The 25714-nt window shown below is 46.1% G+C and overlaps 1 protein-coding gene and 1 long non-coding RNA gene across 6 annotated transcripts in view; one reads left to right on the forward strand and one right to left on the reverse strand.

Moving 5' to 3' along the window:
- LOC123609586 (DLA class I histocompatibility antigen, A9/A9 alpha chain-like) overlaps window positions 1-25714 on the reverse strand; it is a 592486-nt gene that overhangs the window by 10671 nt on the left and 556101 nt on the right. The gene's annotated exons all lie outside the window — the stretch shown is intronic.
- On the forward strand, window positions 412-24059 carry LOC123609601. The gene is made up of 3 exons (XR_006717845.1): window positions 412-426; window positions 7143-7148; window positions 23937-24059. It is a non-coding gene; the product is annotated as an uncharacterized LOC123609601 (long non-coding RNA).

Genomic DNA, 25714 nt, shown 5'->3' on the forward strand with positions numbered 1-25714 from the left:
ACTGAAAGAACTAGTGCAGGTGATCTCGGAGATTCAGGAAAGGGGGACATAGAAGATTGGAGACACCTGACTTGCCCTTAAGCAGTGCAGAAAGATAGACACTTTTTAAAACTCTGTGTCTATCCATTTGCTAAAGACAACATGGTGGGTGACAAATGGAGTCAGGAAAGTTCTGCACGGAGGCCATAGAGATGGGGCAGGAGTTGGCAGAGTCATGGAAACAAGTGTTGGATTTTTATGGGAGGATTTTGTTTTGATTTCTTTAGTTGTGTTTCATGTTTTTGCATAGGAGTCAGGACAGCATGTTTGTATGGGGAATGGCTGAGCCAGCAGAGAGGGGGAAATGGATGATGCAGGTGCCCAAATGGAGGCGCAGCCTGAAACAGGAGGGGCACCTCCACCATCACTTAGTAGGTGAGGACACAGGTGCCGATGTGGGGGAGGGGAGGGAGGACTGTGCAGTTCTCAGTTGAGTCCTTCTTTCAGAGTGAGAAACAAAGGAGCTCATCACCTCAGGGAGGGGACCAGGGAGGGGTGCAGGAGACTGAAGAGGGGGGAGGAAGTGCAAAGCAGCCCTTTCAGGAAGGGGACAGTGAGCTGACTGGGGAAATGGCATCTGGAGACAGCAGGGCTAGGGCCCCTGAGCTCTGTGCTCATCACCTTAGAGAGAGAGAGTTCCAACACCAGGAGCATCTATAATAGACTAGGAGACAACGCAACAAAATAGCTCAGGTGTGAGAATTACCATCCTTTTTACTTTGGCGTCATTAGCCTTTCTCATTTTATAATTTTTCTACAGGGCATATACATTACATCATATATATTGTACACCATACATACACATCATAATCAGTTTATACATGTTTCTTTACACTTTAAAGAGGAAGGAGATGGTAGGAAAGTCAGCACCTCAGGCCACAGAGCTGGAAAGGCCGAGCCTGCCTGTCCATGCCCTGGGTAGGGGACTCACAGAGACTTTGCTCCATTTCTCAGAACCCTGTTGTATAGAGGGTTATGGGAGGTAGGGTGGGGGCAAGCAGGGTCTTTTTCTTCCTTTAGGGGTGTTCTCCTTTATTCTTTTATTACTATCTTGTCAGTTTTAATGCTTACTAGATGATGGTTTTTATATGTTACATGGCATTTTAAGCTATTCTCATAGGAGGACCTGTCCATACAATCAAGCCCACCTGTTTCAGAAATGGAAATTCAAAGGCGAAATAGTTCAGTGAAAAGATGATTGGTCCTAAAGTAGAAGATCAGAACCTGAGTCTTAATTAATGGTCTGGGATAATCTGCCAAGTGTTAAGGATTTAAACTAGTTTATTTTTTGAAAACATCACTCCAGCACATACGAGAGAATCCAGTAGATAATCACAAACATCCAAAAATAAAGAAGTCACATGGTAACCCCTCTTCCGCCATCACCCAAGTTCTCTACCCAAAATCCATCACAGTGAGCCATTTCTCCTTTCTCCTGCCCCCCAAAACACATCTGTGCATATGTGTCCACTGTTAGATCAGTGAAAAAGCTCAGGCCAGAGACTGGGGGAAGATATTTGCAAATCACATATCTGATAAAGGACTTGTTTTAGAATACCCATAAAACTCTTAAAAAGCAACAATAAGAAAAAAGTCATTAAAAAAATGAGCAAAAGCCTGAGCAGACAGCTCACCAAGAAGATATACTCATGGTGAATAAGCACTTGGGAAGGTGCTCATAGCAGGTGTCATTAGGGAAATGCAAAGGGAACAACAGTAATCTGCCCTCACACTCCCCTCAGAATTGTGGGAATCCAAACACTGATAATATTGAGTGCTGACCAGGACTTGGAGCACAGAAGGCCTCAATCAGTTGAAAGAGCAGACCTAGGCCGGCCGACTCCATTTTGTTCTGTGTCCTCCATCTTGTTCTGTGTCTCCATCTTGTTCTGTGTCCTCCATCTTGAGTGACTATGTCCCGGACATGGCCCCCTTTCTGGGAAAACCGCAGAAAGAAATTCCCGCTCAAACCTCAGACCACGCCTCCTCCCCTTGAGGAGGGAGCATCTTGCTGATGCTAGAACTTCCAGCACTATATTAAACAACAGCGGTGAGAGTGGGCATCCCTGTCGTGTTCCTGATCTCAGGGAAAAAGCTCTCAGTTTTTCCCCATTGAGGATGATGTTAGCTGTGGGCTTTTCATAAATGGCTTTTATGATCTTTAAGTATGTTCCTTCTATCCCGACTTTCTCAAGGGTTTTTATTAAGAAAGGGTGCTGGATTTTGTCAAAGGCCTTTTCTGCATCGATTGACAGGATCATATGGTTCTTCTCTTTTTTTTTGTTAATGTGATGTATCACGTTGATTGATTTGCGAATGTTGAACCAGCCCTGCATCCCAGGAATGAATCCCACTTGATCATGGTGAATAATTCTTTTCATATGCTGTTGAATTCGATTTGCTAGTATCTTATTGAGAATTTTTGCATCCATATTCATCAGATATTGGCCTGTAGTTCTCTTTTTTTGCTGGGTCTCTGTCTGGTTTAGGAATCAAAGTAATACTGGCTTCATAGAATGAGTCTGGAAGTTTTCCTTCCCTTTCTATTTCTTGGAATAGCTTGAGAAGGATAGGTATTATCTCTGCTTTTTTTTTTTATTTAAAAAAAATTTTTTTTTCAACGTTTATTTATTTTTGGGACAGAGAGAGACAGAGCATGAACGGGGGAGGGTCAGAGAGAGAGGGAGACACAGAATCGGAAACAGGCTCCAGGCTCTGAGCCATCAGCCCAGAGCCTGACGCGGGGCTCGAACTCACGGACCGCGAGATCGTGACCTGGCTGAAGTCGGACGCTTAACCGACTGCGCCACCCAGGTGCCCCGGTATTATCTCTGCTTTAAACGTTTGGTAGAACTCCCCTGGGAAGCCATCTGGTCCTGGACTCTTATTTGTTGGGAGATTTTTGATAACCGATTCAATTTCTTCGCTGGTTATGGGTCTGTTCAAGCTTTCTATTTCCTCCTGATTGAGTTTTGGAAGAGTGTGCGTGTTCAGGAATTTGTCCATTTCTTCCAGGTTGTCCAATTTGTTGGCATATAATTTTTCATAGTATTCCCTGATAATTGTTTGTATCTCTGAGGGATTGGTTGTAATAATTCCATTTTCATTCATGATTTTATCTATTTGGGTCATCTCCCTTTTCTTTTTGAGAAGCCTGGCTAGAGGTTTGTCAATTTTGTTTATTTTTTCAAAAAACCAACTCTTGGTTTCGTTGATCTGCTCTACAGTTTTTTTAGACTCTATATTGTTTATTTCTGCTCTGATCTTTATTATTTCTCTTCTTCTTCTAGGTTTAGGCTGCCTTTGCTGTTCTGCTTCTAGTTCCTTTAGGTGTGCTGTTAGCTTTTGTATTTGGGATTTTTCTTGTTTCTTGAGATAGGCCTGGATCGCAATGTATTTTCCTCTCAGGACTGCCTTCGCTGTGTCCCAAAGTGTTTGGATTGTTGTATTTTCATTTTCGTTTGTTTCCATATATTTTTTAATTTCTTCTCTAATTGCCTGGTTGACCCACTCATTCGTTAGTAGGGTGTTCTTTAACCTCCATGCTCTTGGAGGTTTTCCAGACTTTTTTCTGTGGTTGATTTCAAGCTTCATAGCATTGTGGTCTGAAAGTATGCATGGTATAATTTCAATTCTGGTAAACTTATGAAGGGCTGTTTTGTGACCCAGTGTATGATCTATCTTGGAGAATGTTCCATGTGCACTCGAGAAGAAAGTATATTCTGTTGCTTTGGGATGCAGAGTTCTAAATATATCTGTCAAGTCCATCTGATCCAATGTCTCATTCAGGGCCCTTGTTTCTTTATTGACCGTGTGTCTAGATGATCTATCCATTTCTGTAAGTGGGGTGTTAAAGTCCCCTGCAATTACCACATTCTTATCAATAAGGTTGCTTATGTTTATGAGTAGTTGTTTTATATATTTGGGGGCTCCGGTATTCGGCGCATAGACATTTAAAATTGTTAGCTCTTCCTGGTGAATAGACCCTGTAACTATTATATAATGTCCTTCTTCATCTCTTGTTACAGCCTTTAATTTAAAGTCTAGTTTGTCTGATATAAGTATGGCTACTCCAGCTTTCTTTTGGCTTCCAGTAGCATGATAAATAGTTCTCCATCCCCTCACTCTCAATCTAAAGGTGTCCTCAGGTCTAAAATGAGTCTCTTGTAGACAGCAAATAGATGGGTCTTGTTTTTTTATCCATTCTGATACCCTATGTCTTTTGGTTGGCACATTTAATCCATTTACATTCAGTGTTATTATAGAAAGATACGGGTTTAGAGTCATTGTGATGTCTGTATGTTTTATACTTGTAGTGTTGTCTCTGGTACTTTGTCTCACAGGGTCCACCTTAGTATCTCTTGTAGGGCTGGTTTAGTGGTGACGAATTCCTTCAGTTTTTGTTTGTTTGGGAAGACCTTTATCTCTCCTTCTATTCTAAATGACAGACTTGCTGGATAAAGGATTCTCGGCTGCATATTTTTTCTGTCTAGCACACTGAAAATCTCGTGCCAATTCTTTCTGGCCTGCCAAGTTTCAAAAGAGAGATCAGTCACGAGTCTTATAGGTCTCCCTTTATATGTGAGGGCACGTTTACCCCTTGCTGCTTTCAGAATTTTCTCTTTATCCTTGTATTTTGCCAGTTTCACTATGATATGTCGTGCAGAAGATCGATTCAAGTTACGTCTCAAGGGAGTTCTCTGTGCCTCTTGGATTTCAATGCCTTTTTCCTTCCCCAGTTCAGGGAAGTTCTCAGTTATTATCTCTTCAAGTACCCCTTCAGCACCTTTCCCTCTCTCTTCCTCCTCTGGGATACCAATTATGCATATATTATTTCTTTTTAGTGTATCACTTAGTTCTCTAATTTTCCCCTCATACTCCTGGATTTTTTTATCTCTCTTTTTCTCAGCTTCCTCTTTTTCCATAACTTTATCTTCTAGTTCACCTATTCTCTCCTCTGCCTCTTCAATCCGAGCCGTGGTGGTTTCCATTTTGTTTTGCATTTCATTTAAAGCGTTTTTCAGCTCCTCGTGACTGTTCCTTAGTCCCTTGATCTCTGTAGCAAGAGATTCTCTGCTGTCCTCTATACTGTTTTCAAGCCCGGCGATTAATTTTATGACTATTATTCTAAATTCACTTTCTGTTATATTATTTAAATCCTTTTTGATCCGCTCATTAGCTGTTGTTATTTCCTGGAGATTCTTCCGAGGGGAATTCTTCCGCTTGGTCATTTTGGATAGTCCCTTGCGTGGTGAGGACCTGCAGGGCACTTCCCCTGTGCTGTGGTGTATAACTGGAGTTGGTGGGCGGAGTCGCAGTCAGACCTGATGTCTGCCCCCAGCCCACCACTGGGGCCACAGTCCGACTGGTGTGTGCCTTCTCTTCCCCTCTCCTAGGGGCGGGATTCACTGTGGGGTGGCGTGGCCCGTCTTGGCTACTTGCACACTGCCAGGCTTGTGATGCTGGGGATCTGGCATATTAGCTGGGGTGGGTAGGCAAGGTGCACAGGGGCAGGAGGGGCAGGCTTAGCTCGCTTCTCCTTAGGTGATCCACTTCAGGAGGGGCCCTGTGGCAGTGGGAGGGAGTCAGATCCGCTGCCGGAGGTTTGGCTCCGCAGAAGCACAGAGTTGGGTGTTTGCGCGGTGCGAGCAAGTTCCCTGGCAGGAACTGGTTCTCTTTGGGATTTTGGCTGGGGGATGGGCGGGGGAGATGGCGCTGGCGAGCGCCTTTGTTCCCCACCAAACTGAGCTCTGTTGTCCGGGGGCTCAGCAGCTCTCCCTGCCTTTGTCCTCCAGCCTTCCCGCTTTCCGAGCAGAGCTGTTAACTTATGACCTCCCAGACGCTAAGTCGCGCTTGCTGTCGGAACACAGTCTGTCAGGCCCCTCCGCTTTAGCCCGCCAGACTCGGGGGCTCTGCTTGGCCGGCGAGCCGCCCCTCCGCCCCGGCTCCCTCCCACCAGTCCGTGGAGCGCGCACCGCCTTGCCGCCCTTCCTACCCTCTTCCGTGGGCCTCTCGTCGTCACTTGGCTCCGGCGACTCCATTCTGCTAATCCTCTGGCGGTTTTCTGGGTTATTTAGGCAGGTGTAGGTGGAATCTAAGTGATTAGCAGGACGCGCGGTGAGCCCAGCGTCCTCCTACGCCGCCATCTTCCCTCTCATCTCCACATATTTATTCCATTCTTTGAACACATTTCCTGAAGATGCACGGGAGCCTTCGGTGCTGATTCTAATATCTGGGCACACGGGGAATACGTTTATGTTGACTTTCTCATAGTCACACATTTCCATTTCTTTTCATGTCTGGGAATATGTCCTTTAAAAGTGGACTATGAGTTTTAAGTTTTAGCAAATGGGCAATCTATTCTATTATGATTTTGAAGATTTTTTTTCCTGCAAGGGTTTCAATTGCATGGACTCCACTATGACCTGAACCTTGCAGTGTTGATCAAGATCAAGCGTTGCAAGGTCTACTGACTGAGCCAGCCAGGTGTCCCCAGTATGATTTTTCTTGCTGCTACCTGAGCCTTGTGCTGATTGGAGAATTCATAAGTCAATGGCGCAGATACACAGATTGGATCAGGGCAGTTGTGTCTTTAAAGCTAGACCTCCCTCTGGTTCCTTCTGCATTGTCAGCAGTGTCTCCTGAGTGTCCCCCAGCCATGCAGAGTGTGGTGCTCATCCGGGGATTTTGACCGAGATTCGATTCAGATTTCAGATCTCAACCCTCTGCTGCTCCCTCACTTTCAAATTTCCCCTTTAAGTGTCCAGTTCCTTGGCACTGTGACTGCTGTCATCTGTGCCGTGAGCCACTGGGTTACAGTTATGCTGGGGGAGGGGAGCATCCAGAGGGGAGAAGTCTCTGAGCTTGCATTTCTTGCCTATCATAGTGATGGTTATTTAAGATTAAAGTTCTCATGTTTCTGCCTGCCTGCATTTACTTTTCAGTGACTTCAAATGTTTATTTTTGATGTTTTCCTTCAGTTTTGATAATTGTCTTCTGGGGAGGAACTAACTCCACCCCCTCCTCCTGTCATTACCAGAGAAGTCTCGCCTGAGAGAGGATTTGGGGTAACAAGGTCCCAGCCCATGATCTGATCTTGTGAGAACAAGGTGAATTCAGGCACCTGTGGTTCTTTATTCAGGCTTCTCCAGCTGAAATACGGGGAGGCCCGGGATCTGGGCACAAGCTGACTGCATATAACCCACAGTGACATAGAAGGACGCCCCTGGGCCACCTCTCTTCCACTGCTTCTATAGTATTAGCTAAAAAACGCTCTGTACATGAGAATTTTCTTACATTATCTGCACTGAGTCACCAAAAGGCAGCAAAGTTTGAATGGAGGCCTTGGAAGTGGTTGAGTTAAATCTGAAACAAGCTCCGCCTTGTCCTCCTTCGTCCTCAGAAGCTGCAATGACCATGACTCTTCCCATCTAATGGCTGCTTGTAGCCTTCATCAGGGAGATGCCCGTATTCTTCCCTGTGCTCTGGGCATTTGCGCTGGAGGCTTCTCTCCAGTTCTGAGGAACACCAGCCCTCGGAGATGTAAGTGCATTGGCATCATCAGATCCTCCTGAGTAACAGTTGTTATCCCCCCAAAGAACAAAGGAGGATTTCTCATCTCACACGGGTTCTTCTCACATCACAAAGGTATAAAAGTGTACCGAATCCTCCTTGGGAAGTGGACATGGCACAATTTTTTGAGGGCCAAGCTTGTACTTGGAGGCCTCAGCAAACTACACCAATCATTGTTTGGCAGAAGATGTGCTCATTAGCAGCTCTACCCAAACCTCTGGGCTCTGAGGGACTTGACTGCAGATCTGCCACCTGCTAGTGAAGCATGCTTCACTGATGGGACAGCTCGGTGTTCCTGTGTGTCAAATGCAAAAAAGCACTGTGGCCACCCACCAATGATGGGAAGCTGCTACCAGCACCCAGCAATGGAGACTCGGTGCAGTTATGGTGACATGATTGCCCAAAGGTCACACAGGTGACATTAACTGAAACACTGACTGAAGCACATAGATTCATGGGCTTTCATGAATGGAAATGGCCATTTGGTTTTTGAACACTGGATTTTGAAGGGCACATCACATGGTGAAACTCCTTACAAAGAAGGGGAAGGAATCTAACACTGAATCTTTATGTTCCACATTTCATGCCCAGGACAATGGATTTCAGGAACAGCACCAGATTTACAGGATCAGGATTTGCATTTTTAACAAGATCTTCACAGAATTTGCTTATGTGCTGGAACATCAGAAGCATGGCTCCAGGACCATGTTCCTCAAGGTGTGATCTCCAAGCACCTGGGGCACCACTCAAAGAGCAAATTCTCAAGCTCTGCTCCAGAGATGGTGCATCTGGATCTCTGTGGGTAGATGCACCCAGGAAGGTGCATTGCCAACAAGCACCTAGGTTCTTGTGCACTTGAAGTTTCAGGACTGCACTGTAGATGGTGGAAATCTGGTCAGGGCTGGGCTGTGGGCTGTGGATGGGATGATGATGTGCAGCACCTGGAACACACACACCGAGTCTTCTCCCAGCAGCCAGTGCGGCAGAGACGTCTGATACGTGGAGAACACAGATGTCATGCTGTCCTTGAGAGTCACCTGATGTGATGGCAGGGAGTCTGTCACATTCGTTTCCCATGGATGCCCAGTATGGGTGCAACGTGGCTCTGGTAATGAACACACTTCTGTGCAGGTGTCATGAGAGGCCATGGGGAAGCATGTTAAGTTCAGGGATACAGGGTCAGCTGATCCTTGGTCCACTGAAAATAAAGAATGGGAGTATTTTCCCTGTCAAGAATCCTGACAAGTAAAAATGGTGACCTCTTGGGGAGACTGGGTGGCTTAGTCCATTGAACTTCTGACTCTTTATTTTGGCTCAGGTCATAATCCCACAGTTCATGGGTTCTAGCCCCACATTGGGCTCTGCACCAGATTTCTGGGATTCTCTCCCTCTCTCTCTGCCCCTCCCTTTCTCTCATGTGTGGGAATATGCTCTCCCTCTCTCTCCCAAAATAAATAAATACACAAAACTAAAAAAAAAAAATAGTGACCTGGTTATCTTTTAAGGATGTCACCTGCTCTTTCTAGTTATTCCAGGACACTTCTTCCATCCAGGGATTTTCATCCAGGGTTAGCTTGGTTTCTGGGATGGTGAGTGCCCAGAACCATCACCTGGTGATCCCCACAGACCAGTACCCTCCTTCTGGTGGAGAAATCCTCCCTCGTCTTCTCACCAACTCTCAAGCCACCTTAGAATGCAGGGCCCCCAGATGACTGTGCCACCATCCATTGGGGGATCCCAAGGAAGTAGCCCTCCTGAACCAACACACAGGGACTGGTGTTGACTCTAGGGATGAGCAGATGGCCCCAGCAGAGGGCCTTTCAGAGCCCCATGTTCCTTCTCAGAGACAAGGAGATTGTGGCGAGCAGTGTTCATGGTCCAGAACCACTTCTACTGCTAGAGGAAGAGACAGAAGGTCAGAGCTCCACTGGATGGAAATCAGAGGCCCAGACCCTACCCCTGGCTGGACTTGGAGCAGAGCACTTCAGCAATGTGTTCCTCAGTGTCCTTGTCCACAAGGTGGGGGAGGTCATTGTTATTAATGAGTACTGTAAGAGTGGCTTGTTTTTTCAACATCTGACCATTCACAAAGACCACATTTCAGGCTCAGGACAATTGTGGGAGGCAAAGACGGAAAGTGTCACTTCTCCTTCATGGGAGAGAAGCTGAGTCTTGGAAAGGTGAAGTGGTTTGTGTCCTGTTGCTTGGCCACCTCAGATGGAAGAGCAGCTATACTATGACCAGTGCAAGGTGACCTTTCTCAGTTTCCTGAATTACCTACAAGAGGGAAGGGGACTTTTGTAGGTATTCCTATCTTTGAACCTTTTAATGTGTCTCCAGCTCTTCTCCTGGACCTTCAGCCCCAGTCCTTCCTTGTGGCACAATGGAAAGTGAGCTGGACCAGAAGTCAGCAGGCCTGGATTTGCATCCACAATTTGCCACTTAATCTGAATGGCCTTTAAAATTGTTACCCTCATACTTACAGTAAGAATGGTTTGTAAGATCTTTACTTGCTCTTAATCCTACATTGTCTGGTGGTCTGGACTTTCTGTAGCTTTACCTGCCTGATTTAGTGTGAATTTCTCAGGCTGACAGAGCAGAAAGGTATCAGGTGTCCTGGGCCACCATCCCTCAGTGGGGGGAGTCACCATTAACAATGTCTGGTCTTGTGGCTGCAATAAGAAAGACTTTTGCCCACAGTCTCCCCCAAGAGTGGCCATGGAGCAGCTGTGTTTGGGATTAGGCTCGGCCCCTGTGTGGGACACCACTTAGCATCAGGCCATGGGGTCAAGGAAGCAGCCACTTTGACTCTTTTTCCCTCTGGTTAGCTTGGTGTGGGCTGCACTGTCTTATAGCCATTCTGTGGTGAAACCCCCTCCCCACTTCTCCCTCAGTCCTGTGTCCATTCCCACTGTGCTCTCTTATTTATATCAACCCTGAGCACAGCACGCAATTCTGGTCACCAGGAATTACACCCTGGACTCCCTGTGGCTATGGTGCCCCTGCTTGGTCCCTTCTGAAGAGTCACATGGAGACCACTCTCAGCCCTCATCCTGTGCCTCATCTGTATGACTTCTGTCACACGACAATGCCAGTGGACATGGGTCTTCAGGGAGGGAAAGCACAGCATGGGCCCATCCCCTTTCTGGAAGTCCACTCTCCCCAGGCCTGGTGCTGCGGTGCCTGCTCTGATTCTGGGAGACCCATGTGTCCCCTGGGCCCCCAACTGGAAGGGCTGTACAGGCAGTAGGATGGGCTGGGAAAGCAGACCCCATAAGCAAAGGGCAGCTGTAGCCAGGATGGGTTCTGGCTAAACAGTCTACAGGCTGTGTAATCTGAACATGTGAATTATTATGCATGAATATCTGCTTCCTAATCAGGAGTTGTGTGTTCCAGAATCTGCCTTGAGTGCATCATCTTTAAGGGGATGTGCAATCATGCCTGGAAGGACCCAGGTCCCAGAGACTCCCAGAACAATGTCATCACTCTCACCTGGCCACATGGAAGAGTACTATAGCTGTCCTTCCTTGTCCCTGGTGTGGCTGTCTGTGCTTTCTATTCCCCAGGGTCACATGTGCCCTGGAAGCATATTATCCTCCTTCTGACATAAGGTTGAAGGTCAATAGTAGCCTAACGCGACATCCCAATGTCGACCTCACTCACCTTCCTTATCTCTTCATGTAGGCCTTCAATCATCTCATGTCATCACAAGAAGTATGAGTGCAGTATACTCAGAGTAGTTGAGAGAGAGAGAGGCAGTGCATAACTTTGATTGCAAGACATTGTTATATGTGTTTTCTTTATTATTAGTGATTGTAGTTAATTTATTACTGTGCCTAGTTCGTGAGTTAAACTTGATTGTGGGTGTGAACATATAGGAAACCTCATAGTACATTTAGGGTCAGGTACTATCCGCCATGTCAGGCAGGCCCTGGGGGTCTAGGAACGTATTTCCTGCAAAGAAGGGGGACTACTGTAGTTCGATACTGCTGTGATCTCCCCCAAACCTCTACATATTCTCCTTTCTTGGGACACCTGAGTGGCTCATTTGGTTGAGCCTCTTGATTTTGGCTCAGGTCAGGATCCCAGATTGGTGGAATTGAGCCCTGAGTTGGGCTCTATGCTGAACGTGGAGCCTGCTTGAGATTCTCTCTTTTTTCCTCTGCCTCTCCCTCTCTCTTTCCCTCTCAAATAAATAAATAAATAAATAAATAAATAAATAAATATTCTCCCTTCGGTTCATCTTTGACCTTGGTCACATTATTAGACTTAGAAATGTCCCTGGATCTATTTGTCCCCAGGTGTTTCTTTGTTAGTCTGTCAGGTTGGAATCCTCATATTATGGTTGGAAAACCACAAAGTGGGGAGGAGAGGAAGGTGCTAAAGAGCTGGCCATCTCTCTTACACAGAGTGGGAAGGAAAGGCACCTTCCTCATTCATAATAAGAGGTGTAAACTCCCTCTCTTTGGTGCCACCATGGGCTTCACCTTGGCCTGTCCTGGATTCATCTTCCCAGTGCTGTGATGGATCCCAGATCCCAAGTGCTGCTCCAAGTCAGCTGACAAAGGCTCTGGAAGAAGAAATGAAAGACGAGTTGTTCACCATGGAGCCAAGTTCATTCAAAAGAGGAAGAAGGGACACAAAATCTTGTTTTGAGATGGTCCTGCCATGAGGTGAACTCATTCAGGGCACATCTTCCTCAGAAGCTCAGGAACTTGACGGATGTGTGTGTTTGTTGGGTCACTTTTAAAAGCTGTGGAGGGAGCTGTACCAAAGAACAAGGCCTTTCAAATAAAGGGACATTGGGTTTGATCCTGATTCTGTGTTCAAGTTATGCAACATGAAGAGGTTATAGAAATTCTCTAGGCTCAATTTTATCATGAGTAAAAGAAGGGATCATAACTGATGTGAGTAGAAAAGGTGCTTTTTTAGTTTCTCTATAATTTTTCCACATTAGAATTTTTTTAATGTTTATTCATGTTTGAAAGACAGAGAGAGACAGAGCACAAGCAGGGGTGGGGCAGAGAGAGGGGGACACAGAATCCGAAGCAAGCTCCAGGCTTTGAGCTGTCAGCACAGAGCCTGATGTGGGGCTCGAAACACATGAACCGCAAGATCATGACCTGAGCCAAAGTCAGACACTCAACTGACTAAGCCACACAGGCGCCCCTTATTTTCCCACATTTTAATGACCATAAATGACATATCCATGAGTTCGATTTCCAGTGTAGAATATGCTCTTTTCCTTTTCCTGTATGGTGATGACCCATAAACTCGCCTTCATTATAAACTCTGCACTCTTACAAGGTAGAAGGGACAACAAGAGTCTACATCAAATTCCCTTCTGAACTCTGAAATGTTCCAGACTCTACAGCATGTCCATCTTCCTTGTGATTTCAGGAAGCCCGTTTTCAAGGGCTGAGGACCCAACTATGGGGATTGGAAGCTGCACCCATTTCCTCCTGGAGGGAAGGAAAGGACCATGGTCCCATGACCCCAGATATCTCTCTGAGAGTGAGAGGTTCCTCCAGCCTGAGAGACCAGCACTATTGTCATCTGTGAGGGGCCTCGGATAAATGGCCTCTCTCCTCACTAACAACTAGAGAGAGCAGAATAAGGTAGCCAGAGATCCAGTGATCCTTTGTGGCCTGAGAACATGGAAGTTGACAGGCACAGATTAGTGTGAGAGCCACATGGCTTCTTCACAGGGAAACCTGGATCAGTCACACCCTCACTCCATGGTGGCAGTGTGGGTCCAGGACAGCCTTTTCTGGACAGGCTGTTTCACCCCTTCCAGTAGAGAGGGGGGAGTCCAGTCAGGCTGTGGGGTGGGCTCACTGCTCCCCTGCATTCCTATAGTTTTCACTAAGACAACCAACCCCCACTTCACAAGCTTGAGTTACATTTTGCTATTTTCAGCCAAAAAATAGTTGATGAATATATGAAAGTTAAAAGTTTTTAGAAAGAACATAGTCCTTTTATTTGTCCAAATAGTATAACCCATTCTAATAAAAGCCAGTACTCAGGCCATTGATTCAAAATTCCATCCTAGAATTTTTCTCTTGCAGACCAGACAGGATCTCCATCTTTCTTTGTTGGCAAGATGAGACGTGTGGATCCAGAAAGCATTACAAACAGCTTGTACATGTGATTGCTCTGAAAAATGATCCAATACAGAGAAAAGAGGAAATAAGAGATGGGGAGGTTTCAACTGTATTTCAACCTTGGTTCTAGTCACACTTGACGTTCAGTAGCATCCTTGCAAGTTTTAGTTTGTTCACTGAGACACTGAACCCTCATTTTGACAGCCTGAGTTCCTCTCTATGTCTTTCAGCTGAAATATAGGTAGCGAACACATGAAGATTGTGCTTCTCAGGCAATAACGTGGGGTTTTCCTTTGTGCAAATAGTACAGCCCACCTCCAGTAACAGCCCTGTTCATGTAGACCTGGTTTGCTTTACAACTTTGTGTCCAATGAGGCTTCTTCGCACTCAGAAACGTCAAGGGATTTGGGAGGGTGTGTGAAATCTTCGAGCAACACTGAAGATTTCATATTTGACAAGAAGACAAATTGTAATGCTTTTTGGTGCCAGAGAATTCTAGAAAAGAAGTAGTATGCATTCACAAGTGATCTTCACCTGCTCCGTCTTCCTCATGCTCCATCTTTCCTCACAAATAGTTGTAAGTTTCCCATCTTTTTTATCAATATGTATATAATCTCAACTCCCGTGATTATAAAAAAATGTGTTCTCTCCTTTCAGGGACACACATTTGAGAAGCTTTTGACTGCTTCTCAAATAAACCCTTTCCTTGCTGTATCCTGATGTCTCAATGATTGGCTTTCAGGAAGATGCTGGGTAGGGGACAAAACTTGCTGTGCTGGATTCCCACTCCTGGGCGCTAGTGTTAGAAGGCTGACACCACACTGGCAAGTGTCCAGTTGGGCCTGGTGTCCCCTCTGAAATGGCTTTGTTCAGGATGGACAGCCCATGGCTCTTTGGTGGCTCTGAGAGTGACACAGCATGTGGTGATGTGGGCCTGGAGAAACTGTGGCCACAGAAGATGCTCCTAGGGTCCTTCCAGTTCACCAGGTAGACACTACAGGTCACCTCTTCCAGAAGGTTCCATGTAGCTGGACTGGTCACCATCACTGCTGCCCAAGGTGTGCTCAATAATTCTCACCCGAGGCTGACCTGTGATGGGAGGATGATGAGGTGAGGAGTGTGAAAAGGAGTAGAGATGGCACAGGGATGGTTTAGGAGGGACAGGGCTGACATGTGCCGCTAGTGTGGCTCCCACATAGCCTGACAGGTCCCCGCATATCCTCTCCTCCTCTCCATCTCTTCCCTACACTGCACCCGAGTAGCCTTCCTCCACATGGACTTTCACCCTCACTGTGTTTCCCATGCCAGGGAGGGAGGGCTCCAGGGCCCAGCCTCTGTCCTCAGTCTCCCCTCCCTCCACCTTGTTTCCCTCCAGCCATGAAAGCAAACAGTACTCGAGCATCAGCCAATGCCAGACACTATTCCAAGCACTTCACAGGTGTCACCTCATCCCTAGAGCATCAGCCATGGTACAGGGAGGAGGTTGATGTGCCCATGGGTGAGGAACTTGTTCAGGTCCCAAGCTAAGTGGTCAGTAGAGGACATCCTGGGATCCAGGTGGGCGGAGTCCAGGCTCACACTCTTCAGCTCCAGGCTGCAGCCGCCAGCAGCTTCCCTGTACTTGGTCAGACCCGAGAGCCTGCCACACCGGCCACCAGCCAGGACTTCTCCCCAGCTGCTCCCCTAGTGAACCATTCATCCAGTGTCAGCTCCTATTTGTCCTGGGGGCTCAGGTTGATGTCACCTGCTCAGGGAGGATGTCCTGAGTTGCTCCCAGGATGATGTCCCTGTTCCATAATCCAAATGCCTGTCTCTTCACGCTGAATATTTAATATATAAACACACAAACCTGTTTTACTTGCTCACTGCTGTACCCCCAGTGCCCAGCAGAGATCAGGCCCCAAATATATATCATCAGAGTTAATCAATTAATTAGCTTCATCATAAAGAACTTAAGGAGAACTTCACACTTCCGGTAATGGTGGTCTGGAGTAATTGCATTAAGCTTCCTACTGAAAACAGCCTGTTTTAGTTTGTTTTTATCTTGATGCAATATACCTTGTCTGTGACATGAGTTCAAATATTTGAAGGGTATTATGTGAAGACTTATATTAGTCTCTTTGACTATAGGGGCCAAAAATTGGTAATTTCTTTTCTTAAGAGTTCTTTCTAATGTTTAATTTTTTATGTTGAGGGAGAAAGTGAGAGAGAATCCCAAGCAGGTTTCTTGCTGTCAGCACAGAGTCCAACACAAGGCTTGATCTCTCGAACCATGAGATAATGACCTGAACTGATATCCAGAGTCAGACAATTAATTGAATGAGCCACCCAGGCATCCCAGAAATCAGTCATTTCTAAATTATTTTATTTTTTTTTATGTAAACTCTACACCCAACATGGGGTTTGAACTCATGACCCTGAGATCAAGAGTCATGGGCTTTATGGACTGAGTCTCCCAGGAGTCCCAGAAGTCATTCATTTCTGTAGAAGCCTCACGGAGACAGAATTGGGCATCATCATAAGATATGTTTGTTTTTGTTTGCTTACAAATCAGACTTAACACAGGCATGCCCTTCCTTAGTAGGTTGTGATCCTTCATCACTGAAAGGGTTCCACTCTGTGGTATTGATGTTGTATGCAGAACGGTGGCATCATGAGGGGACAAGTGGAGACCCTCTGAGCCCCTTCCTCACTGAAGTTGCCACAGGAGACAGAACCCTGGGGTGCATGTCACTGGCTTGGGCTCCACCAGCTCTGTCATCTGGCACTTCTGTCCACTGTTCTCACATTGGATAGTGACACTGTGACAGTATTATCGCACTGACTTCACAGAGTTATAAATGGTTTAAACTCTGTAACACGTGTAAATTCCTGTTTGTTTCTTACTTTGTTTCATTTCTCTTTTCCTTCTGAGAACCCAAGTCAACTCTTTCCTTCTCCCATTTCCCGTTTCTGATTGCACAACATCCTGCAGCAACAATAGGAAAGAATTTTTTAAATGAGAAAAAGCCCAGCCCCTCAGCTGCAATCCCTCTACCTTAAGGGACAGCAGCCCTGTGTCTGCTGCATTCCGTTGTGAGCCAGGATGGAAGGATGACTGTAGCTGTAACTGGGAACCACAGAGGGAACTGTGCAGGAAGGCCCACTGTCACCTGACCCCTGCCCTGCCCCCAGCTCCCTGGGACAGAACATTAAAGGTGCTGTTGCTCTGGAGGGTTGGAGGGAAAATGGAAGAGGAGGTGTATGGGGGAGAGAGGCGATGAATGCACGTGGTTTTCTCCTTTCTCAAGCGCACTGAGCTGTAACATGACCTGTTCCGTCCCCTCCGTGTTTCTCCTGTCTCCTCAGGGGCTGCGTGCAGATTTGTGGTCAAGTTCCAAGCCAGTGCCATCTGCACTTTCCCCTGCAAACATCATACCAGGGAATTCTCCTGAACACACTACATGATGAGGGTGGGAGGGAGGAAGGTGGAGGAAAATCCTGGCATTTGTCTGGGATCCTCCACCTGCTGCCACAGAGTGCTCAGCCTGGGAGAGATGGGGACCCGAAAGCACTAGCAAACAGTCCTCTTCCAGCTCTGACTTTAAACTGTCCTCAGGGAACTGCAGCAGACATGCCCCACCCCCTCCCTCCCTAGAGGGTTAGAGGTTCAGGGAGTGATTGGTGTTGCCTGTGTGCATGCTGAGCCCTGGGGGCAGGTCAACCAGGGCGCCCTCTCCTCCTGTCCCCACCATCCTCCTCACCTCTTCCAAGCAGGGTGGGGCCAGCAGGGTGAGGAGCACATTCTGGGGACCAGGGGCTCCTGCAAGGACTGCAGGCCGGCTGGGCTGTGGGAATGGGTGGCGCCCCTGTCTGCCCCTCTTTGGGGGAGTGCTCTGCCCTCACTCTCCCTTCCTATGTGGGAGCCCGTCCAGACTATGCCACCTGAAGATGAAAGTTTCTTTTCCCCCCACAGACAGTCAGGAAGTGATTCCTTTCCTAACTGGTTCAGACCTGGTAACCCTGAGTCAGTCCTTGTTAGTCAGTTACTCGGGAATCCCCAGCCACCCTTCCCTCCATTGGGAGCTGTTGGGGGAACTTAGATTTTCATGAATCCTGCCCACATGTGTGCAGTCCTACAGCACAGCGAGTGGGGGCCACAAAAGCAAACCAACAAGGACCTGGCTTCGTGAATTCAGAGAGAAGTACCGTTGTGCTGTGTTCCGAGTCTTGTGATCACATGGAGATGCCCATGTGGATGGGTCAGCAGGGTTCAAACACAGGGAAGGTGAGCCCGAAAGTCAGGGGACTGCTGCTATTATGTTCCTGCATGTATGTATTCTTTCTGGTTCTAAACGTCCCCACTAACAGTCCGGATTACAAACTCTGAATTCCCTGATCTCTTCACTCTGAGTTGTCCCACGTGTCCACCTTGTCTCCATTTATTTCTTATGTCAGATATTCAGTCAGTCTACAATACTGCAAGGAAACTATATGTGAGACAAGGATAGTATGAAAAAATTTTGACAATCAGAACAATAATGTAATGTATAAAAAAGCTGAAGTTATCGCCTTTCTATTTTCTAAATAAGTTATATATTAGAAAACTGTTTACAAATGATATAAGGGGTAGTATATTTTATTTCTAAAACCATTATAAAAAGGATTACATATATGTTGAGATTTTTTTTTTTTTTCAACATTTATTTGTTTTTTTGGGACAGAGAGAGACAGAGCATGAACGGGGGAGGGGCAGAGAGAGAGGGAGACACAGAATCGGAAACAGGCTCCAGGCTCTGAGCCATCAGCCCAGAGCCTGATGCGGGGCTCGAACTCACAGACGGCGAGATCGTGACCTGGCTGAAGTCGGACGCTTAACCGACTGCGCCACCCAGGCGCCCCTATGTTGAGATTTAAAAACATTTTGGAGGGGGTGCCTTGGTAGTTTAGTCACTTTTTGTGGGTTCAAGCACTGCTGAAAGTGGGGAGCCTGCTTGGGTTTCTGTCTCTCCCTCTGTCTTTGCCCCTCCCTGCTCTCTCTGTCTGTCTCTCTCTCTCAAAATAAATAAAGAAACTTTTTTAAAAGTTAAAAATGTATTTTGGAGTGATTTTTGAATACAGTTGTCATTAGCAAAGTGATATGCCAATGTGAGCCCTGGTTTGACATGGGAGCCCCATAAACAATTTTCAATGTGTTGCCCATTCATTTGCCTTTTATGTAACAACACATAAAATGTCAATTATATTGATCATCCTCTCTCACTCTATTACATTAAAGATTCTTTTCCATTGTAATACTGTCTGAAATCATTAGACCATAAAATCTTGGTTTGTGAACATAATTCAGTCAGGAAACATGCTTGTAATTCAAAGCACTGGTATAGCAAAGAGAATTTCAAGAACCATTGGCTCAGTTGTGATCATGTGACATTCGGCATCACATACTATTAGAATTGCAACACATGACTCTTTTATCAAATTAAAATTTATTAGAAACGTTCGCTCATTTTGCAGAACACTCACATAACAAGTTACTCACAATCCAAAGTTTTACTGTATATTTAATATTTCTGTAGTTAACTCAGGCACAGAAATCATTTGTTGTAATGACATACTTGATCAGTGAGATTAGTTTTATTGCTTTAATTAATAAAATATATATTGTCTGGTAAACAATCAGGGTTAACTAAATTAAAAGTTAAAGTTTCTTTATATGTTTATTTCTTTCAAATTTCAAGTTCAATCACATAAATTATTAAATAATATAATTGTTTTTTGTCTTGATATGGGATTTTTCCTTAAAATGGTATGTCCTATTAGTTTTTGAAAAATAATATTGCCTACTTTTCCCCCTTTGATTTATTACTTTTATAAGTTAATTACTTCTTCTTTTCTCAAATTAATCCAGCTGTAATAAGTAACATATTTCTCTGGTAAGGCTAAAGACAGTAGTGGCCTCACTGTTCACAGACAATTTATTAACATCAACTCTCTGAAAAAAAGTTTTATTTTCCAAACATATACCTCCTCCAATTGCACAAATTCTTATAAAGTGACTCTAGCAGGTTTCATATCATTTCCAGCTGCTATTGGCATATTAGCACTGCAAGAGCCCAGATCTGCCCAGTGTCATGGTTTCCACCCAAATATTCAGATAATATTATTTAATCTTCTTAGATGTTTATTTTTTTAATTTTTTTATCTATTTTTAATTTTTTTTTACAGCCGACTTTGTGGAAGATAAATGCCATCATTATACATTTTATTTATCAATTCTCATACCCAAGATTAAAATTTGCTATGTACATTCACTTAATTTACAATGTCGAAAAATGGGCACCTGAATGGCTCAGTCAGTTAAGCATCAGACTTGGTTTTGGCTCATGATCTCAGGGTTGTGGGATCGAGCCAGGAGTATGGCTCTGCGCCAAGCATGGACCTGCTTAAAGATTCTCTCTCTCTCCCTCCCTCTGCCCCGCTCCCCTGCTCTCTGTCTCAAAATAAACATTGAAAAACTGAAATGTCAAAGAAGCTACCACAATTGTAATAGAGTAATTAAAAATAGTTTTTTTTCAATTTGAGTAGAGTTGACACATAATGTCACATTGGTTCCAGGTGTACAAGGTAACGTATGACAAGTTCACACATTGTGCTCTCTCCACCACAGGTGTAGCTGCCCCGACACATCCTGTTACAGTATCAGTGACTGTTCCTCATGCTGTGCCTTCTATTCAGTCACTTCTTTATTCCCTAACTGGAGCCTGTGTTCCCGCTCCCCCTCACCCGCTGTCCCAACCCCAACACCCTCCTTTCTGGCAACCAACTCAGATGTTCATTTACTGTATGATAATACGTGTGAATAAAAAGTGTCCTGAAGTAAATATTTAAAGTGATTTATTTGAATTCACATTTCACTGTATCATCCTGAAATCACTGAATACATGACTTATGCAGTACCAAGTTAGAATATCCAGAAATTTCTCTAAAACTTTGTGTGAGACCCTGAACTTTGTGGCCACACTGGCACCATGGGTACACGTGTAACTGTGTCACATCTTGTTTGAGCACTGATGACTACCTTTGATGCACTGGATTCTCAGATCAACAAAAACCCTCCTTCTTACAAGTCTTCAATTTAGTATTGAAGTGATTAAAACACATTCAGGTGATATAGTTGAAACAACACTGATGATTTTTTGCTTGATTTATAAGTTGTCCAAATACTTGTCTTATTCTGGCAGACACACGGTTTGCAGCCAGCAGCACAGTGACAGGGACCAGCAGTCACATGTGCTGCTCACAGTCTGGTCACAGCCTTCGTTCACCGTGTAAAATGCTCTGCTTCACTGCACAGTAGATAGTGTGACTTCTGATGGCACTTTTTCTATGTTGGTTGCTCATATCAACCTGTAAAGACTATTATGCAAAGTTTTTCTATTTCAAAGACTTTACTGTGTGAAGTTCGTTTATAATGTTCTTCACACTTTTCTTCCTGATTATTGCTAATTGTTCATTGCATTCTGAGCACTGGCAGCAAGCACTTAGCACATTCACAATCACACAGCTTTGGAGCATTATTTGCATGTAATATTTACATGGTTATCAAGAGTAAGACACCAGTGAGTTTTGAAAAAAAAAAAAGCAGGGATTTTTTAAAGGTTTTGTTGTGCAATATAGTGTTTCCTTTGAACTAGATCTTACACAATGTGGAAGCCATTCCCACTCATTATAAGGTTTGTACAGTATTAGATGCTCTGTGACACGGCAGGTTGTGATTCATTGCTAGTGTTGTGGCTCCCTGTTCCCTCTCAGACCCGGAAGATTCATGACTAGTATATTTCAAAGCAAAGTTAAAAGGTGTTGAAACTTTGTCACTTCATTCTTACTGTTTACTCTTAGTATTTTTTTTTTTTACGTTCTTGAATCTGTATCTATTGTTTCCACAACAATTGTGGCAGACTGACACTGAAAACAAAGGAAAAGTTGTGCAACATGAGGGTAATGATAAATTGAGGACTCTTCTAATCTCAGAGGGAAGAAATACAACCCAGGTCCTTGTCCAAGGACCTCGGATCATGTCTGCTGTGTCAGCTGTGCTCGCACACCCAGCTGGCCCGCCTGCCCTGAACATTTTGGACCTCCAGCCCCACCCCAGTCCCATGAGCTCGTTCCTTAAAATACACCCACCTTCTCTTGATGCACATATCTTATTGTGTCTGTTTCTCTGAGCACCCTGACTAACACAGTACTGTTAGGGGCACGAAGGATAGGGACCTACAAAAAAGAAAACTCACCGTTATCATGGAAAGTACAGTGGCAGGTGGTAAACATGCAATCATGTGATGCTCACTGGCCACGGTTGCACTTGAGCAGGAGCTACTCACCTTCCCTGGGGTGCAATGGGGGTAGGGGGGCAAACTGTCCCTGAGGAAGTAACATGTCAGCAGAGACCAGAGGGAGGCCAGACCAAAGGTTGTGGCAGGGAGGTGGGGAGAGTGTGCCACATGAAGGAAGAAGGAATCAAAGTTTCTGGGATGGGATGGATGAGTTTGAGGACAGAACAGGAGCAGGGACTCTGGGGCAAGAAGAGCTGAAGGCTGTGCCTTCTCTCAGGGCGTCCCTCCTCCACCTGCACCTCCTCCTACACACTCATCACCTGGATCCTGGGTGACTTCCAGGGCCTTACAACTGTCACATAGCAGAGCTGGGAGGCCCTGGGCCTTGTAGCCTCATGGCTTTGTTCTAGAGATAAAGGAGCTGAGGCCACAGAGGGGAGTGGCTTCCCCAGGAAACAGAGGGTGTGGTGGGGCTGGAAGCCCCTGACTCTGGGGCCAGTGCCTTTTCCATAGTGACAGGGAGGGTGATGTGAAGGAAGGAGACCTTGGTCAGGAGAGTGGTGGGACTAGCAAGGGTTGAGATGCTACAAGATCACACGGGGGACCTGGCGAGGGTCCCATTCCAGGCTCCTCACACCTCACTCTGAGCCACAGGAACATTTCTAAATGTCCCCCACTCCTCCTGATGCCTCCAGTTCTTCAAGCCCTGTTCAAGATCAGCTTCTTCATGGCACTTTTCAGAGATAGGAGGAAGATTTCTTTTTTGTTCTCTAAATTATACCAGGGCACAATGAGTGTGCCCTATTTTGGGGTGCCTTTGTACCTCCCTATTCTTGGCACCTTTGTGCCTTCTAATCTTGGCACCTTTGTGCTTCCCTATTCTTGGAATGCCAATGTGGTTACTCAAACTCAGGTGTGAACATTTTATGACTTTGTGTTTCTTTATGCCTTGTTAACCCATTGGTGTAAGCTCGGGGGATTCTTAAGCTTAACCCCCATAGAGAGAGAGAGAGAGGCAAACGCCTGAAATAGAATTGGCACAAATGTGCCCAATATATAGGAATAACAAAATTAGATATTCAGGGTGAAAGCACCCCAAGTTTAGTACTACAGCAGAAAGCTGCTTTCATAGGAAAATAGGGCCAGGGCAGGTAAATTGGTGAATTGGACTTTGGACTGATGAGCTGCAGGCAAAGCAGCCCAGAGCTGAGATAGTTAACAAAAGAAAAGGTGTCTTGTTAACCCTGAGGTTATTCCCTCTGTCTGTCTCATCCCCTAGGCTGGCAAAGATAAATAGGAACGGCGCCTCCTGTCTGCTGTTAACAACCATCTACCCATCTGCCCAGTGCCTGGATTTTGTTTTATATTAACCCAAACCCCCACACTGTATATCTTCAAAACCTTTTTACCCCCTCACGTCCTCAAGTTAATGTTCCTAGTTTCTTTGTCTCTTTGTACACACCCATCACATTTGCAAGCCTTCTGATCTGAATAAATAAGGAGCAAGGACCCTTATTTGGGGCTCTTGTCTTTTTCCCCAGACATTAGCCATCTCTCTTTTTAATCCTGCATCTGCTCTTTTGCTGGCCAAAAGAGAACTTTAGACTTAGAGTCTATGACATTCCCTCTAGGAATTAGGGTTGGAACCAGTGTTTTGCCCAGAATTCGTGATCCCCAAAGCCCACTAGGGAGCCGAGTCCGATGTAAAAGCAAAAGAGCCTTTATTCGAGCTAGCTCGAGCTCAATCCCCTACCGGCAATGAAGGCAATGACGCAGCAGTGAGATACCGGGGAGAGAGAATGAGTTTCAAAAAGACAAAGGTTTTATTGGGGCCTAGGGGCAGTTGGTGAGGTAATGGCTGTGGCCTCAGCCGATTGGCTGGGGAAAGGTCCGAGTCCTGTCACAGGTGGGGGGGGGGGGTTACTCAAGGGGAGGAGATGTGGTCAAGGTGAAGGACACAGGACAAGATGGAGTCGGCAGGCGTAGGCCCTCCCTTTCATCCCCCCCTCGTCATGTAGCTTACGGACCCAATCATGGGACCGACTGCATTTATGGTGACAAGGGGAACAGAGTTTGGAGGTTTACGCAGAGTTCTGGGAACCAAGTGTCCCTGGGGTGGCTCTGGGACGTCTGATTAAGTATTGTCCCCAGGCTGGTGTCTATGATCTGCCAGGTGATGTTTTGGGGGGCGTGGGGACTCCCAGCAGCATGAGCAATGACAAGCAGAGTTAACAGAGTTACCAATATTAGGTGGGTCGAATGCGCTGTAGCTTGAGCTTGAGCGGGTTGTTTTGGTCCCGAATGATGGCCCATCGCGTGACGAAGTACTTCCGGATCAAGGAGGGGTCTGCTGGCCGAACGTGGGTGTGATGGACCCAGGTCACGATGCCGTCTACTTTGAGAGCGGTGGGGGTTGTCAGCACCACAATGTAGGGTCCTTTCCAGCGCGGCTCGAGGGTCTCTCGGTGGTGCCTCTTGACATAGACCCAGTCTCCTGGCCTGTACTGATGAGGTGTCGGGGTCAGGCCAGCCTTGTAGATGGCACGGAGGCATGGCCAAATGTCCTCGTGCGCCCTCTGGAGCCCTCTCAAGGAAAGAAAAAGATCTTGATCTTTAAACTAAAGGTTGGGAATAGGGGGTGGCCTGCTAAACATGATCTCGTAGGGAGTAAACCCAGAGTGTAAGGAGTGTTCCTAACCCAGTAAAGGGCATACGGTAGGAGAGTCACCCAGTCCCCGCCAGTCTCCATGGTTAATTTGGTAAGGGTCTCTTTTAGGGTTCTATTCATTCTTTCTACCTGTCCTGAGCTCTGGGGCCTATAAGCACAATGTAATTTCCAGTTTGCCCCCACCGCCTTGGCTACTGCCTGTGTTACCTGTGAGATAAAAGCTGGTCCACTGTCTGATCCTACCATGGCAGGAAAACCATACCTGGGTAAGATGTCTTCTAGTAGCTTCTTAGCCACCGTCTGAGCCGTTTCATGCTTGGTTGGGTATGCCTCCACCCAGCCAGAGGTGTCTGTAAATACTTTCCTGGTTTGACTTCAGTGAAGTTGACTTCCCATTGGGCTCCCAGTCTGGTGCCTCTGAGCCTGGTTCCTTTTTTATTTGATGTGGCTCTCGCGTTGGTGAGTTGGCAGGTCTTGCAGGCAGATACAACTTGCTCTATTTTGGTGTCCTGTTGGTGAATCTTGATTCCAGCATGTCGGATTAAGTCTTTTAATTTTCAGCCCCCCATATGAGTAGACCGATGCATGGGCTCTAATATTGAGACTCCGAGCCAGTCTAGCAGCACGAGTTCCTTGTTAGGTGTATACCACCGTCCCTTTATCTCCTGGGCCATGGGGAGTTTCTTGATCCGCTGTAACTCCTCTTGGGAGTATTTGGGCAGGTCTGGTAAAACTGGGTCTCCCAAGTCCGGTAGTTGTTAAGCCATTTTCTAGCTCCCAACGTTAGCGCCTTGGTAAGGGCGATGAGCTCTGCTTGCTGGGCTGACATTCCGGAGGGTAGAACCTCCGCCCATACGGTGTCCGTTTCGGTGACCACCGCTGCACCCGCATACCTGTGTCCGTCTTGCACAAAGCTGCTGCCATCAGTGAACCAAGTAGCCTTGGCATCGGGGAGGGGCCGGTCGGTCAGGTCCGTCTGGAATCCATGTACTTGTCCCAGGATTCCCGCACAGTAG

The sequence above is a fragment of the Leopardus geoffroyi genome, chromosome B2, assembly GCF_018350155.1.
Source record: "Leopardus geoffroyi isolate Oge1 chromosome B2, O.geoffroyi_Oge1_pat1.0, whole genome shotgun sequence".
NCBI lineage: Eukaryota > Metazoa > Chordata > Mammalia > Carnivora > Felidae > Leopardus > Leopardus geoffroyi.